At 41.0% G+C, this 18,230-nt stretch overlaps 1 long non-coding RNA gene across 1 annotated transcript in view; it reads left to right on the plus strand.

Moving 5' to 3' along the window:
* LOC306817932 overlaps positions 1–17,986 on the plus strand; it is a 140,173-nt gene extending 122,187 nt beyond the window's left edge. Inside the window, exon 5 of the long non-coding RNA XR_013778100.1 lies at positions 17,888–17,986. This is a non-coding gene — a long non-coding RNA (uncharacterized lncRNA). The remainder of the gene's footprint in view (positions 1–17,887) is intronic.
* Positions 17,987–18,230: the final 244 nt, after the last annotated feature.

Here is an 18,230-nt window from a genome sequence, read left to right on the forward strand (position 1 = left end):
AAAAGCTACTGTAAAACCCATTTACTATTTTACCATAATAAATTAGAATCAAACATTTTTTAAGGTCGAATACACACCATGATATTTAGCTGACATTAAGGATAAGGATAAACTTATTGATCCACCAATGGGGGAAATGTGGTTGTTACAGCAGCTCCAAAAAAACAGGAAAACAGGGAATATAAACAGCTTCAATAACAACAAAGTTCAAAAAACAGCTATGAACAAGTTTACATTAATGAAATTAAGCACAATATAATTAATTACTAAGTGTAAACACTATGAACACTTTCACTTGTGGAAAAACACACGCAGAGTGCAGCCTTAATGATATTGATGATTATTAGACATCCGAGTCAAAGCTTAAACAGGTTTGAGCTTTTTCAACTGAGACAAACCTCATTTAAAACCAAAACATTGTCCTGATTTGATTTTGGAACAGTAAGCTGATGCGGCATCGTTGCATAAAGGGCTCTGTTATTCTCAACCAGAGGTGGACTGGATTGAGTTGGACGTTTCAACAACTTCCCAATCTGAATCTAACTGTGCTATGAGTGTGTCATTAGAGCTGGGCTGTACCATTTAAATATCAGAGTGGTCTGCAGGTCCATTCAGTTAAAACATGCCTTAAAGATGCCACTGATGCATGTGATTGTTATAATAAACTAATGAGATGAGAGACTGGACCTGAAAACAAACAAATAGTGATTTTCATATACAGCTTGTAGAGGCTTCCAGGTGGTTCATCAATGGGGACTTTGAATTACCTTAGAGGGTATTCACTAACACATGTAACAAGAAGGCAACGTGACACAAGCTTCCTCGTCTGTTCTTGCATCACCTTTTTGACACAAGCACAGACCTTTTTACCAATTGAGGACTATTAGAGTTAAACAGAGATTGGCCAGTCAGATTTCACCTCATGTCTGCCTCCCACTCTCTCTCCTTTGGCTCCCCCCTTACATTTGTTGCCTCCACCTTCCATCATCAGTTTGTCTCCTCCCGCCTCGTCCATCACAGAGCCGTGCTCCACTGTTGTCCGCAGCCTTGGCTTCTCACTCTGACCTACTGACGCAGTGGTGATTAGTGGTAACTGTGGCAACCGTCGCTTGTGTCAGACTTTAATGGCCACATTTCCAGGCCTGATGTCAACAGCAGACAAAACCTTGTCCGCGTGCTCTCTTGTCATATCAGACAGTTCTGTGACTCAGTGTCACTATGTAACAGCTCCATCCCTGCACGCAGACCACACAGTATATGCTGATCTGGTGTTTTACGTCATGCCTCTGATTTGGAAGTTCTGTCACCATCATGCAATTTAAAAAAAATAAAAATAAAAATTCACATGCTTTATTTGTGAGTTCTGTATGGAGCTCATTCCTACTTTGTTAACTCGTGATCAGGATTCCAAATTTGTGCCTTGACATCATAGAAAACATCTCCTGTTCACGCAGAAGAGCTCAAAATGCCATGAAAAGAGATGATGAAATAATTAAAAGTACACTAGACTTCCAGACGGGCTTCTTAGAAAGGACTTTTACTGTATAACATGGGGCTGGCGACCGTGGAAGTGAGATGTGTGTGCCAAAAAGGCCAGCTGAATCTGAGTGTGTGTAAGCTGTATTAGCAGGCTGGGGTCAGCAGGGATGAGGCTGCTCACCAGGTTAATAGCTACAGAATGAACTGAGGACACAGTAATAGACTGATAAGAGGACTGGGGTTGAGTAGGGGAGGGAGGACGGGGGGGGAAGGAAAAGAAAAGTGTGAATAGAGAAGAGGGTGTGCATTAGAGGAGGATAAAACAAAAGAAGGAGCAAGCAAGGAGGTCAGAGTGATGTACCAGTGTGACGGGAAGTGGGGACTGTGGTTGTGTGAAAAGAAGGAAGGCAATAGAGTCGGATTAGAAAGAGAGGAAATAAAAAGGAGATGGTCTATGGGAAAAAAAATGATGGGGAGCTAGAACAATAAACCACGGAGAGTTACAGAGGGAAACTGATAAGGAAAGAATGATACGAGATGGGTCTCAACAGGGTCTTCTGCGATCATTCACATTTTATGTTTTGGGATTAACAGACTTAAAGTAAATCTGAAAACTGCAATATAACATTATAAATTCCTACATTAAACACCGACCTCTGGTATGCACATGACATAGAAAATGTATGATTTTTTTAGTCAGAGAACACAATTGGATCTTAATTTCTAAACTGTTAGATGAAGGTTTGAAGCTCCACACTGCCTCAATTACAGACTGGAGGAATAATGTTTGAAGTACTGAAAGAATTCCATTTTGTTTTTTATAGTGGCTATGGATGTAAAGTGAAAATATCACAAACTTTGCCTCTTTAAAGGCTGGTTCAGACTGCAGGATAATTTGGCCGATTTTGGTCCCAATTCTTCCCTTCTGATGATCTTAATGAGGCCCCGATCATCGTACGATAGTCTTATAAAATAATCCTCCTGTGTGTCGTGTATTCAGACCGCTCTCGTCTGTTTGGAAGGACGTCGGGACCGCTCTGATCTCAAATCGAGGATATTCAACATGTTGGATTGTTTTGGCCCGAATTCTCGTCGTGTGTGGTGTCCTCCGAGGGGAAAACGAGCTCGAGCCTATTGGCTGTGATGCGTAGCCAATCAGACAGCGAGGTGATGTAGTGGCGAGGAAACACCGGGAGCAAAACAACTCACCTCCATATCATCATGTAGCAAGTACAGTCCATGCTCCCGTAGTCTCCACTCCTTTGACCAACGCTTCTTCTTTTTAAAACCTGTTTTTTTTTTTTTTTTAGATAAAAACACATCACAAACGATCGCCACTGCATCCTCTTCGTCCCTTTGTTGACTCTGGAATCACGTTTCATCTCGAGAGGTTTCGCGAGATTTCCCGTCTGATCGGGGGATGTGGGGGGACTGTGAAAGACCGTGTGTGGTCTCTAAGGTTTGAACGTGTAAAAAAAGCATTAAGTTTGACCCTAGCTCTCTCTGGTAAGGATTATAGGTGGGCCGTAATGAACATTTATATCTCTCTGTTCATGGTTTGGCCTGTACACTGGGTAAACATCCCATTCCCATTCCCAGTCAGGCCTTCAGTTTGTTTGACTTGCCCATCCAACACTGGGAGATTTTCAATTGTGTCAAAGAAGGCAAAAAAAATATTCAATTTGAGAAGCTGAAACCAAAATGCTGCTCAGTAAAAATCACTTTAGTAGATCAGAGTTGTAGAAATCCTCCAATCAACTAACATATCACTTGACTTTTCTTACAGTTCTCGACTGTAGACTTAAATTGAAACGTTTCATTTAAAGTAGGGCATATAAACAACACGCAAATGTTTCTGGTAATGCTTTACATATTCAGCAGTTATTACCTTTGACTTTAGACACACAAACTTAACCAGTTTGATCTTTTAGATCTCATTAGAACCAAAATAGTTAAGAAAAAGTATTACTTTGATTGTAAGGCTTTTGGTATGACAAAAAAAAAAACATCTTTATGGACCTTGCAGTAAATGAAAGTAAGGTGTAACATAATGATTTCAATATGTAATACAGTATATATATTTGTGTATGTGTAACACGTCACCCTCTTGTACGTCTCTCATTGAAAACATTCAAAAGATTCAATATTTTTGCTCTGAATTTTTCTGATAATGGCAACAGCAAAGGGTGCCTTCTTGCATGAAAGTGGCGAACACATACTGTTTGTCCTTACTTTCAAAAAGTAGGTGCATTTGAATGTTTGGTGTTTCTGCCTCATTACACTGTGAGATTGATGTCAGCATAACTTATGCATACGAGACAAACAGTGCAACCAGCAAATTAGGCTTCACCTTATTGCCTTAAAGAGCCTTCCACATCAAGAAGAGTGATTTTTAATGATAAATTCAAATGTTTTTATGTAAATATTGTTCTATTTACATTACAAGTGAGGGGAGCCAGTCCCCCGGTAGACAATTCACAACGTTAGGTGAAGACGGATGAGAATCAGAACCTCTGGACGGGTTAAATGATTAGATTCCTGTGGAAAAAAAAACAAAACAACAACACATCTTTGTGTTTGTGTGTGTGTGTCCATGTCCATGGTCTAATGACTGAGCTGTCTGCAGAGAGAGGAACACAGGAGGGAATTAGTCGTCATTGCATATCAAAGGCTTAGCCATTAGAGACACAGGGTAGGGTCTTCCTAATGAGAGGGGGTACCGGTGTGTGTGTGTGTGTGTGTGAGTGTGTGTGTGTGTTTGGTTGGGTCACAATATACTGAGACATACACCTTCAATCGCAGCTATCTTTGTGCAATTTTACTTTTTGCCAAATATTTAAAGAGAGGGTATAATTCCTGGAGACGCTACATTTATACGCATACACCTCAAAAAAACACATTCTTAGATTTAGACAAAGTCAGGGACGCACTCTGTGCTGCCAGGCCCCTCTGGCAGGCCTTGCCGTGCCTCTGAGTGTGGCATGGCGTGGGCAGAGGTGCCAGCGAGATGCCAGGGCTTTGTGTGCCACGCTAGATCAACACCAGCCATCGCACGTATACGGAACACAAGGCGCCCGAGGGTACAGGACTCACACACCCACCTACACCTTCCATCTATACATCCATCCATTTCCTACTATCTCTTTCGCCTATGTGCTCACCCCATTCTCTTTATCCCTTTATTTCTCCCTGTGTGTGTGTGTGTGTTCAAGTAGGCTGATTGGCGATGCCCTCTGTGCCATCTGCAGCAACCCCCCTAACTCACCTCCCACCCTTCCCACTCATCACAAGGGTGGGCTTAACCATCTGTGTGCCAGTGTGTTCCCACAGTGAGAAAAGGGGGGCTTGGGGGCAGTCGTAGTGGTGGATACAAGGGTTGCCACAACACACACACACACACACACACACACACACACACACACACACACACATTAACAAAACAAAATGGCACAATGTTCTGTACGTTGATTAAAATAGAGAAATTACACGAGAGGGCCCGACAACAGAAGGCGTTCTCTGCATGCAGACGAACACAATGAAGGATCAGTCAATGTCATCTTATCTGCAGCCTGCAAACACGAGTGTCCTTCTTTCAAATGCAAGCAGGAGCGTAAAGTGCACAGTATATCATGGGAGATACTTTTTATGCAATTTATGCTTGACAATATAGAGCAGAGAGCCACAGTTGGTTAAGTGTCAAACATGATCAAAAAACCAATATTCAGGGTCAAGAGTCGGCGCCAAAGTGCCTTGATAAGTTTCCCACGGTGCTGATGGAACATCTATGGAAGTTGAAATGGTAAATGAACTTGAGCTTGTCTAGAGCTTTTTCTCATCTTCTGACTACTCAAAGCGCTTTTTACACCACTTGTCACAGCGACCCACTCACACCCATTCACACGCTGATGGCTGGTTGCTATGTACTGTTGCTAAGCACGCCGTGGCTTGTCTCCATACGACGGTGCACGCCCTACACTGCCGGAAGCTTCTCTGAAAGTGAGAGCAGAGAAGAGCAGAGCAGCTTGATTCACGACTTCACAAGCTCATACAGGAGTAGGGATGTAAAGAGTAATCATGAGGCAGTTAAAAATGGATTCCAAGGTGTCAAGATTCGAATCGGCCCTCTGAAAAATGAATCGCAGTAAAATCGTGAAGCAGCAGCTGTAGATCAGAGCAGGTTGGTTTTAATAAACAGGCATTATCACGGCAGTGGAAGCATTTTGGCTTCCCTAATAAAATATTTTAAATGAAGTGACTCTTTTGCATAATGTTGACAAAGTGAGGGGAAATACGATCTACTCTGTACATGGTGTTTTATTTTGAAATTGACCTGACGCAATAGAAGCAAAGTCTGACTTCCTACCTGGGTCGATTTGCTGCACAGTTGTTCAGTTGGAAAGCAGCATAAATGATGTCCAGCAGTCCGGATGCAGTTTGAACCTGACTTTTCTGGTTCTGTAATTTCGAATTATTGTCAGTTTAACTTTCTTTGGTATTGCTTGCGGTTGTTTAACTCAAGCTTGAAATCACAAGCTTGGATAGTTTTGAATTCCTCCTCAGCTGTGATGTAAGTAAGCAGTCTTATGAGCCATTTATAAGAAGAAAAGGTTCATTGTCAAAAGTTGTGCGTCTGTCCCATCAAAGTGTTTTGCCATTTACTGAAATGTAAAACAACAAAAGAAAAGTAGTGTTAAGAACAAACCATCAAACATATATTAGTGTTGTTTCTTCTTCCTCCAGCCTTTTAAAGCACATGTTTAATTTGCTTATTCAAAGAATCAAACCACAGCATATGCAATGTAAAGAAAATGGAGACAACACAAATAATCACGTGTTTGTACCAATCGCCAAATGAGCTCATGAAACCAACATACAGTCGTGCCATCCATCCCTCTTTTCTCCAGATAATTTACCAAGTACGACTGCCTCTCTGATCCATCCTGATACCTACTCCGATGCAGGGGGCGAAAAGCGTATAAAGTAACTGTTTGAGAATAATCAGTCTGGTCGCTGATGGCCTTGACTTGAGTATAAATTTCCGTCTGTTTCACGGACGGCTAAAAGTCATCACAAGAGCCTGAAATCAGTTTACACCCAAAAAAGAAAACACATTGAAGATTGTTTTAAAGCACATACTTAATTTAACACGTGTTGTTTGGTTGTTGTTTGTTTTTTATTATCTGAGCACTCCGACTCAGACTCTCACTACACATTGAACCAATATTGAATTGTCATGTAAATGGATTCTATAAAAGGTGGTGAGTTGTGGTCTGGTAATGATGGTGTGTGGGTGGAGGCTGCTTAAGGGTGGCTGCGGAGTTTAAGGATGTTTAGGAAGCTAGCCACATCTGGAATGGCCACAGGCCAGCTGGCTACTAGACTTAAACCTCAAGCATCAAGTACTGTTCATTTCCTTTTCTTTCCATTCTCTTGGAAACTTGTTTTTCTCCTCTTGTTTTATTCTTCATTTACTGTGTCACTTCCTTTCTTGTTTTTTTTTCCTTTTAACTTGTTTAGTTAATGAGCAAAGAGATGAAAAAAATACAGTAACAAGCACAGATGATTGTCAACATCACCATGCGTGATCCGTGCTCTACCTGCTCGTCTGTAAAGCACACAGCCACTCTCCTCAGTCTCTATTGTCCCTCATCAAACATGGCCTTTGAGGAGAAAAGAAAAAAGATAAACAGGAAAGGAAAAACTCTTGTGCGTCAAACATCACACCCAGCCTGCTCTGCGATAAGATTAGATTGATTTCGCCAGCTGTGACACAAAAAAAGGAAGTGGATTATTTAGTAAAAAAAAAAAAAAAAAGACAGAATTAAATTAAAACTAGTAGGCGTTATTGTTAAGCAAGAAACAGAGGAGGCTTAGATATATAGGCTCAGCATAGCCCTCAGGCAGTGGATAGCACAATCTCCTCTCCTCTTGTTCTCACCAATGGACTTAAAAAAAATACGTATAAACATCCTTCCAGGACCACAAAGCCTGTGTAGAAAATCAGAAATCATTTCCTCTTCACTCAAGATTTCCTTTTACTCGCTCTTCCTCTCTCTCTCTCTCTTTTCTTCTGTTCTCTCTGTCGTCCCCCTTCTCCCTCAGAGCAAGTACACAGGGGGGCTGCCAGTGCGCATCAATCCAAGGTTGAACTCGTGCCTTGACGTGGAGAAACACAAAGTGCACAGATCTGGTGCATAAACATGTGTGCTCTTAAAAAGCGGCTGCAGTGAACGCGGCGAGGGGAACGGTGCCAAATCCCCCCATTCAGCGTCAGACCGAAGGAGGCAACATCCTGACAGCTTTGAGGTGGAGGGGGACTGAGGGGGGTTATGGGGATGGAAAGAAGGGGAAGAATGGGGGGGAGAAAAAAAAAAAGAGGCAGAGAGATAGCAACTAAAGAGCGATTGTGATGGAGGAGGAGGGGGATGAAGAGGTAGAGGGAGAACATTGGCTCCTGGGGATAAGAGTAAAGCTGAGGGAGTCTCAAAGTGATAATCCGCTTTGTTTTCACATTTTAAAATGTTTTTCATTCACCATCTCTGTGAAATAATGAGACTGGCGATCAATTCTTGGAGTGTGCATTTACTTCCTTTTGGAAAAATCTTTATTAGCAGGTGTCGGCTTTAGAGTGAACGGTAAAAGTTTACTTTGAACTCTCAAAAGCAGACAATGGATGTTGGATTGTCAAGTTTATTTCAGGATAATCTATTCATTTATGTTTTTTCACCGGTTCTTACACTGTCAACTTTCTATACAAACACAGTAGAGATTGCAGACAAGCTGGAACTCATTACGACTTGTTCTTTCTTTTTGGAAGCTTTCACATAGTCTCATACCTCAGCTTCCATCCAGTGCCAAAGTTTAAGATAAGATATTACTTTATTGATGGTAATTGGGGCATCACAGCAGAATCCAATAAGTAACATAAATCCCCCAAAAAAGATATATATATATATATATATATATATATATATATATATATATATATATATATATATATATATATATAATGGGGTGAACTATCAGGACAGTAAAGAAATGATGTGCAGTGCAGTGAATGGCAGGTTAAAGTTAACAGTGATGACCAGTACTAAAGTTTCCACCCTGTGACATTCATTCTCCTGAGTAATCTGTTGACTGTGATCTTTGCAGTTCGGAGTAAGTGTGAGATGTTCTGCCTGAGACACGTTCATGTAAAGAGCTCAGGAGAAGGAGTATGTATGTGTTACCATGAATGTTTTTGTTTTTTAGACTACTGACCGTAGAAAACATGGGTGAACAAAGAAATGAACAAAAAAAAAAAAAAAGAAAGAGGAAGACCACAGCGAATCTGTCCTTCACCTCCACGACAAGGATGTGGCGAAGGTGCTGGCCTGTGTTTTCAGAGGCGTGCTGTTTCCAAAAACCCTTCCCCAAAACATCAAGTTTAAAATCACAGCAAGTATCCAGCCACACAATTCTCTCTCCAGCGCTTCAGACTGATTGCACCAAACTGCAAACTCTTCCCGTGTCATTGTAATTATATGATTACATTTTAAGCATAGTTTTTTGTTGGTTGTTGACTCAGACTCAGTGATGTCACTGAAGAGACATTATGAAGCTCATTGATGGCGGTCTCCATATTGGAAATGCGATTTTCTCATCCCAACTTTTTGAAATGATCTCATTAGATTTAAACACATCTTGTTTGTGTATCTATTTTAAATGTGTGTGTGGTAGATGAAGCCTCTGCTGGTGCCGTTCTCTCAAGAAATAAAATCATTGATGCTCAGTCACTGTTTGAAAGCAAACAGATTTTTTTCCCTTACATATTTTGATCCACTCTCTTTCCTTTTTTTCTGCAGATTGATTTTAGTCAGTTAAAGCTTTTGGTGTGCTTTTAATTAAATAGAAGAAGAAGAGTTCAAGGAAACCTCTCCATTGCTTAGGTTTTTTTGTCAGGTAGCAGAACAATAGCGCTCGTTTGTGTTTGAGTTTTTGCCCTGATGTACAGACTGATGTTGAGACACTTTTTGTGCGCGTTTGTCTGGATTCAGATGTGTGTGTACATGCGCTGTGTTTTCAAGATGTCTGGGTCCTTTATTTTTTTTTTTTGTCAATCATTCACTTTTTATTTATCTTCCCAGGCTAGTGTTCCATTAACCCTGCTGTGTCACAGACTCCATCTTTCATTCCCTTCATACATTGTCCACTGCAGCCATTCACTCTCACACAGCATTGAAGACGACTCAAATACAAGCGACTAGAAACTAGTCATTTTCCCTCAGCCATAATTAACTGACTTTATATTTCAAGGAGAGGAGAAAAAAATCCAGTTAATTAGGAACGAGTTAAGATTCACACAGAGTGCACAGATCCTTAATTAATTTTCCACGCAGCCATTGTTGGGAAAGAAAACAGCTTTGTTTACTGTGCGTTCTCCTCAGCAGTCTGAACTGCACACGTGTTGTGGAAGCTTGACAGAGAAAGGTATCTGACACAAAGTCACATTCTGCAGTCCACACAGTCCACGTCCGGTGACCTTGAGCTGCATCTGCAACAACAGGTTAACACTGGTTCTTAATCAGCTAACTCAAGAATGGACTAAACATCTTCTTTTTTTTTTTTTTTTTCTGTTTTTTTTTAATCAACAGAATTTTAAAGTGGGCCATACTTTATTCCTTTTTTTGAAAAGTAAAATTTAGCAAATTAAGAAAAAACAGACCAATACCAGTCTAATAGTTGTGCTCTTAAGTATCAATTTTGCCTCGGACTAGGCTAAAGACTGGAAAGAGCTAGCCTGGCTCTCTCTTAATTACAGCATCACTACCTGACCTTCTAAAGCTCATTGAACAGCACGATGTATGTCATGTTTGAATACTTTAAACCCCGTAATATCTAAACTGTTGTGGTATTGTGGGGAGTTGGCGAGTTACAGAAACAACAACACCAACCAGGACAGTGAATCCTCAGAGCAGCTACCCACTCTCAATGTAGAGCTGAACTCATCATCTCCTCACTTTAACTTTATCACTGGATATCTCGAGCTTTTTGGTGCAGCTAAACCCTTAGAAACATCCAGAAATGCATGTTTTCTTGAGACGATGTGTTGCTTCTTACTCTGCCACAACCAAAGAGACCAAGTAGTCAATCAAAGAATGTCAAACACATTTAATACAGTTTCAGATAACATGTCAATGAAAAATCTTAAGCTGAACCATGTCTTTATTTTCTAGTGGAGCTTTCACTTGTGCTTAAAAAGGTTTGTAGGAGAGCTTTGTGCATCTAAACCAAACAAAAGAATTTAAGAACCGAAATTGATTAAAGTAATTTGACGTCAGCCAAGTGTTAATTTTTTCTGGATATGCCAAAAGAGAGAAATCTACTGTGCGCTACACCCACCTCACATGTGTGACACAACTGTGCTTTGGTGGTAAAAGTGACTGAGGGAGCAATTTCTTTGCCTTTCTTGTGGCGTCTACCTGTCCACCTTCTCGGTTATCTGTCAGCAGTTGTCCTATCCAGCCAGGGAGTGATGGATTCTGGGAGTGGAAAAGACTTCAGATAGACCGAATCAGAGAGGACGAGTTGCTCGTAGGTGTAAATGAACATGCACGTCTACATCCATATCCACTTCAATGTCAGTTCAGGTACCGCGGGATAGAGCGGGTCTGTGTGCGTCCTGAGCCCCTGCCTGTATTAAGACAGCCCTGGCGAGTAGAGATAGCGACTCTATCTTAATGGCTTCTGCCGCCTGCCACTCAGCCCTGAGATGGGGTCTCTGCCTGCACGTGTCTCCCCACGATAAAGCCACTTCACAGGGGCTTGTGCCTCTCAATGCTGGCCTCTCCTCTCTGCTGCTCTCACAGGAAGAAGAGCGAGAGAGAGAGAGAGAAGAAAAGATGCCAGAGGTATTGATATGTGAGCTTACCCTGAGACTGAGGCGAGCTGTGAGTGAGACAGATGGAGCAAAAAGGAGCACACACTCCACACGCCCAAGTACAAAAAAAACACTCATTTTCTATCATCATATCTGATAGTCATGGAATGTCACCTGAAATGTAATATTTGGGACAACAGTATCAGAGACGTGCTTACAGTGCAGTAGTAAGGTATCACAGCTTTCTGTCCATGAACATTTTGGATGCACTTTTTGTTTTTTTGCTCAATCAATCAAATAAAAACGTCATGTTTCCATCTTTCTTTCTTTCTTTTTTTTTTTTCCTCATTGTCGTAATGCAGGCTGAACTCAGCTGGAGCCTAAAGCTGCAACTGTGAAGTGAATGATGTTCAAGCTGTACTTTAGCTTATCGAGTGACGGCTCAAATTGTTCAACTTTAAGCAGCAGCACTCCAACATACATTGTTCACGGGCTACTCGATCAGACAACGCAGGCTCGCTCATCGAATGCTCGAGAGTCACCGTACTGTATGGACTTAGAAAACGTTTGCACCGGAAGCGCAAGAGAGCAAGTGCATGTGAAATATATTAAATAGACTTTCAGTTGTAAGTTTGGCAGTGCAACTCATGTTGATTACTAACAAAACTGGTTAAGAACTGGTTGAAAAAAGTTGGATCAACAAAACATCAAGATTTTGCTTGAGAGAGGATTTACCATTTTAAAGTCCCTACTGGGTTGATAGCCATTACAAATATCCCAAACCTTAAGAAGTACCAATTCTTCACTCAAATTCCTCTTTGTCCCCGAATGCCGAGGTCAGTCTACATGTTATGAGCACAATTACAGCCCGATCCAGCAGACGTAGGGTTGGATAGTTGTGTCCCGTGCAGTGTGTGAAAAATCAACGTCGCATTCACTTACAACAATGTGTCCTTGGGCAAAACCCTGAGGTGCTCCTGCTGCTTCGTCTGCGGCGTATGAATGCGTACGAGTGGGATTAGTGACTTCAGATGGTCTCACTACATGGAAACCTCTGCTATCAGTGTGGCATGTGGTGTAAAAGTGCTTTGAGTAGTCAGAAGAGTAGAAAAGAGCTACACAAGCTGAAGTCCATTTACTTAACTATACCATACTTCATACATTTCTTCTTCTGTTATTTCTATTGGATGTTTTTAAGTGCATTGATCAACAGCCGTCTATCATCATCAGCATTTTGAGGTCCTGTTGCCCGTTTCTGAGAATACATTTTCAATCTTAACCTTTGGCTTCACAGTGATCTCCAATCACGAGAGAGAAGGCGGGACATAGCGTCTTTTAAAATGGCGGCCAGCAGTGTGCACGGCGAGCCCGTCTGTCAGGCCCGCTCGGCTCTTTGCTGGTTTTGTTTTTGTGTCGAAATGTCCCAGAATTCTGAACGTTTCGCTGAAATCTGAACAGACTGCACCTACTAATGAGAAAAACGTGTCATTGATTTAAAGTACAAGAGCAATGAGCACTTCAGCTTCTTATAGTTTATGTAAGGTGAATATCTTTATAAAAGGTTTGAGTAAGACTTTCATCTGTCCCCAGATTGGGTTGTGACTTGGGAGTAACTCGTTTAAAGTGTTTAGAACACACTTATTCACGTCTCCATTTTTCATTTGGAGTCTTGGAACAAAAAGGCAAATTGGATTTGTTTCTCAAACCAGATCTTTAACACTGACCCACAGAGGCTGTTATCTACAAATGATCAGATGTGATTGGCATGCTCAGCCTACCTTCACGTGTCGCCGGGATGCTTTGGATAAATCGTGGTCTTTAAACATTGTCATTGTGTGTCGGGTTACGAGTGGCCCAAACAATCGTTTGAGAATGTATTTTAGGGCCGAGTGCGTCCACAATCTACTGTAAAGTTGTTTTCACATATGCACCTCGAAAACATGTGCAGAGCGTTTCAGGACACTCCGGCTCCGATGTCTTCCTGAGTTGCTCGTGCAGAGTGTGAAGTTTTCTCTTTGGGACGAGGGGAGTGTCTCAGGAGGCAGGACAAGACTTAAAATATTATTTGAAAGTGGCGACACTGGACAAGAGTTTTGAAATAAATCACAAGGATCTTATTAATTAAAAATGAGGCTAAAACATTCAGTCATTAGTATCTGATCTTTTTTTAAAGAAACTATTGCTTAAAGACATCATCGTTCCTTTGATTGAAATTCCCACCAAAAAAAAAAAAGAGCCAAATTTTAGACGCTTTTGTCCCAGAATTTTGATTGCCAGCATCACAGCACAGCAATATTCAGCAAACCCATTGCACTCTCCTTTTTGTCCCATTTAAATGCAAACTATGTCATTTTCTCGATTGTGATCTTGCTCTTCCACAGAAAACTCTCTCAGATCCATAACTACTGATTTGCCACATTTTGTCTGCTGTGTGTGTCTTCACATTTACATAATATGGTGCGTGAATGTTTGTGAAAATGTGTTTGGTGTGTGTGTGTGTGTGTGTTTCTGTCTTTAGGCTTTGAGATTGTTTACTGCTGGTTCTTCCCTGTCCCTGCTCATGGTCGGCCCCTAATGCACTACAGCTGTTGGGGTCCCGACACAGGGGCCTCCCATCAACGGTTCCATTGTAATGTCCTGTGTGTGTGTGTGTGTGTGTGTGTGTGTGTGTGTTGTTTGTACATGCTTGCGTCTCCATGCCTGTTCCTTTCTCTGTGCTTGAGAATCAAAGTGTGTTTTATTTGTTCGTTTACCTCTCTGTGTGTTCTCACCCTTAAAATCTCTGCCACATTGTTTAATGTCCTGTGCTGCATATCTATATTCGAGTCCTTAAGAGCTGCTTTGTGATACTTTCTCCTTCCATCTCTCCGAAAGCGTGACTCAGATAATGAAGCATTGAATCACTTAAAAAGCGCCTTTTGTTTCAGCCCAGGTGAAACACTCGGGCTGTTTCTTAAAAGCAGATGAAGGCGTGCACCTGAGGAGCCGAGTACAGCGAGAGAACGCTGTGCCCAGCTTGTTTGCATTTCTTCCTCCCCCTCCAGTCTCTCTGTGCCTCACTGTGACACTCATTCTTTGCTTCCTGAGAAACCCTGACCTCAGGCTGATTGATGAGTTCAGGAGAAACATTTCCATCTATGAATGCTAAGGAACATTCATTGTGGCGCAGTCGCATTGTCCTCTGTATCAACGAGAAAAAGAAAAAAAATCCATTGTCAAGTCAGCATTTATAAGGACGAGGTTCATGGAAAATTAAATTCTGAATACCTCTGTGTGGCGTACCTATTGTGTAAGTGGTAATGGCATAAACATGTATTCAAAATATGGCAAACACAAGGTTCTTCCCCCCATCCTCCCTATTCTCTCTCTTCTATCGCCAAGTCAGTTGCATAATGGAGAAATTAAGTTTGTGTAATGCACAAATGAGGTTATCATTGCTTTTGCAGCTGTTGGACGGGTCAAGGAGAGATTCTGTTACCAATCGGGGCTCAATTTACTTGAGGAATGCAATTTGATTAAGGCCTCCCAGGGTATTCTCTCCGTTCGACCATGGATTTGATTAAGTAAATAGAAAAATAATGCCAGTGATTGTTGTTGACACTGACATGTTCATAGAACCGTCTCAGAGAGAGCAAAGGGCACAACACGGATCAATGCTTGGCTTTGTCCGCGTGTACACATGTACATACTGTATATTTTTGTATTCATCGTGAAACACGAACACCGAACGTTACACTGCCTGTTTTTTTCCCCTAAACTTTTTTGCTTCTCAAAAAAAATCAGTGATTTCTAAAGGGAGTCCAGGATGAAGTCCAGGATGCTCTTCACCACTCTTTGCCTCACGGCCTCTTTGTCTGACTTGGCCTTGACTTTGAAATCAATCCCATCAGATTACAACCTCAGTCAGGTCTGAAATGTAATTTCAATATATAATGTTTTAATTTATTTATAGAGCTGCTCAAATATGACATTCAATAATTGATTGACGGTTTGTTGAAGATACAATATGTGGAGTATTGATCTTCAGATTGGAATCGGATTTGGCATCTGTGCTTATTGCTGATGCAGTCCATCTATTCACTACCGCCCGCTGTGGATCAGTGGTGTGGGTCGTCTTTGACCACAAGGTTTGGGGTTTGATCTCCAGCTCCTGCAGTCACATGCCAAAGTGTCCTCAGGCAACACACTCAACCCCACATAACTCCCACTGCAGTGTCAGCTGCATGTGAATGTGTAGGAATGGGATTAATAGTTACTGTAGTTAAACTAAAGCTGATGAACACTCTGCCATCAGTGTGTGAATGGATCAATGTGACCTGCTGACCTGGGAAGACTAGAAAGCGCTTTATAAGCTCAGGTCCATTTACCATTTAGTAAAATGATCTTAAATTTAGTTTTTCCAAACATTTTCTGGTTTAAGCGAATTGGCTTGGTGAAATAGAAAACTTTATTCATTTGTTATTTTTATTATTATTATTATTTTTATTTTTATTTTTTTCAGAAAAACAGATTACTAAAGTTATTTCTATTACTAAAGTTATTATCTATTTTATACATCTCTTCATTGCAGAGGATTGCAAATAGTACAGTTGCTCATAAACCTGCTGTTGTAATTTTCATTTTTGTAACTTGACCTTGTGTTTGGATTGGTTCATAAATATTGTTTCCAAAACTAACAGGAAGGAGGAAAATCCACTAAATGATGAACATGGCGTTATGCTAGAGAAGCTTGTGTTATTAAAAGTCATAAAAATCGTACTTTTTCTTTAAAGCTCAACATACATACATACATACATATATATATATATTTATTTATCTCAGGATAACGACACAGAGTGCTCTTGATAATGAGTCAGTTTTTTGAGGTCTTCAAAAAGAACTTTTCACAAGACAAAAATGTATTTGTACATATATAAGCCGCACTTGATTATAAGCCGCAGGTGTCCACGTTGTAACAAGAGCTATTTACACAGAAAGACGTGACACAAAGACATTTTTTTAACTTTTAATGAAATACGTACTACTGGTAACATCCGCAAATATGAAGCCTACTGTAAATCCTTTATCAAACAGTGTCTGTAACGCGGCTGATGAAAAAGATTACCGTAATATATTTCACAGGAAAAAGTCCATCCATTCACTGCCTCAGAATGACTTCATTACTCACTTCCTCAGTCTCTGTTGTCGCTGTCAGTGTCAACTTTACGTGCAGCAGCTCTATTTCCTTCTTTGACAGCCAGTTCGATCGCCTTTAACTTGAAAGCTGCATCATATGTATTTCTCTGTGTGTTTTCCATGATGAGGGTGCGTGCATAAAACGCAAAATGACTGATATTAAGATCCGATGTGACGAAGTCAAATGTTTTTGCGGCACAAGCTCTTTGTCCCGCAAGAAAAATCCATAAATAAGCCGCATCGTTTTAAAAGCCGCAGTGTTAAAAACCGTGACAAAAAGTAGCGGCTTATAGTCCGAAATTTACGGTAATTTGATTGTTTTCATATTTTATGCACGTGTGTTATGTGTGTGTGTGTGTGTGTGTGTGTGTGCTTTTGTGACTGTACAGTAGATGTAACTCTGTCTGCAGTACAGTAACATGGCTTATTTTCAGTCCTGCTTCCTGTGTGTGTGTGTGTGTGTGTGTGTGTGTGTGTGTGTGTGTGTGTGTGTGTGTGTGTGTGTGTGTGTGTGTGTGTGTGTGTGTGTGTGTGTGTGTGTGTGTGTGTGTGTGTGTGTGTGTGTGTGTGTGTGTGTGTGTGTATGTGTCAGTATCTGATTGTGTGTGTTAAAGTATCCCAGAAGTGGCAGTCTGTCAGCTCTGCTTTCTCTGCGCTCTCCGGAACAATAGCTGGATTGGCCGTATGTGTGACATGTAGACCACACACCCCTAATAGTGACTGACAACACTAAGGGCTGAGCGCAGCATGCACTTTTCACCCACACACACACACACACACACACACACACACACAGTACCTACACCTGAGGACACAATGAGTGTGTGTAGGATTGGTGAAGGTTTCAGTCACTTTGTATATGTGTGTGCGTGTGTGTGTGTGTGTGTTAGTGCACATGTTCATTCATGCATGTGAGCCTCAGCATATGTTCTGTTGAAAGTGTTCAGCTGTCTTCTCATAACAAAACTGTTCGATGTTGTAGAATCAAATGTCTGCATTGTACTGCATCAAAACAAAAACTACAATATGTCAAATCTTTTTCTTTTTCCCTTTTCATCTGAACTGTTTGTGAGGGTGTGCCTTGTGCTCAGATACCCTTTCTATTGTTCTGCATATATACTTTAATATGAATATTGTAGCACTGCTGAGGATCAGTAACATAATAAATAGTAGATCAAGGAAGAAATAGAGATGAAGATGTAAATCAGTAGACGCAGACATATAGAGTCGGATCAGAACAGAATAAACAACTTAAAGAACGAGGAAGTCAACGTTGAGCATATAACACTGTTGTGTGAATGATTTGTATTGTGCAGCAGAACATGTTTCAAGGCTTTTTCTTAACATCACTGCTCTCTCGCTTTATTATTTCAGTGGAGTACGTCATGTGAAAAGAAGGATGTGTGTCAAAGTGGATCACAAACGACTAAACTCCACTTGCTCGTTTGGACCAAAGGAACAGTAAAAGAAGCTGGAACAAGTTAAACAAGTATGCACAGGTGAGTTTGAGGTTATCCTAATCCCAGTAATTATTGCTATAAAAATTGGTGCTTTTTTTTTTTTTGTGGCATGTGTAAAGTATAGATTGTCATATTTCCTCTAAGTTTCCAGGGTACAGTTACATGTGTGTCATAATACCAGCACGCACTCACGCTGGGCCCAGTTCCCCCGTAACGTGCCAAAGCACCATTGTCCTCTTAGTCCCTCTCTGGGCTGC

The sequence above is a fragment of the Symphodus melops genome, assembly GCF_947650265.1.
Source record: "Symphodus melops genome assembly, chromosome: 22".
In the NCBI taxonomy this organism is placed as follows: domain Eukaryota; kingdom Metazoa; phylum Chordata; class Actinopteri; order Labriformes; family Labridae; genus Symphodus; species Symphodus melops.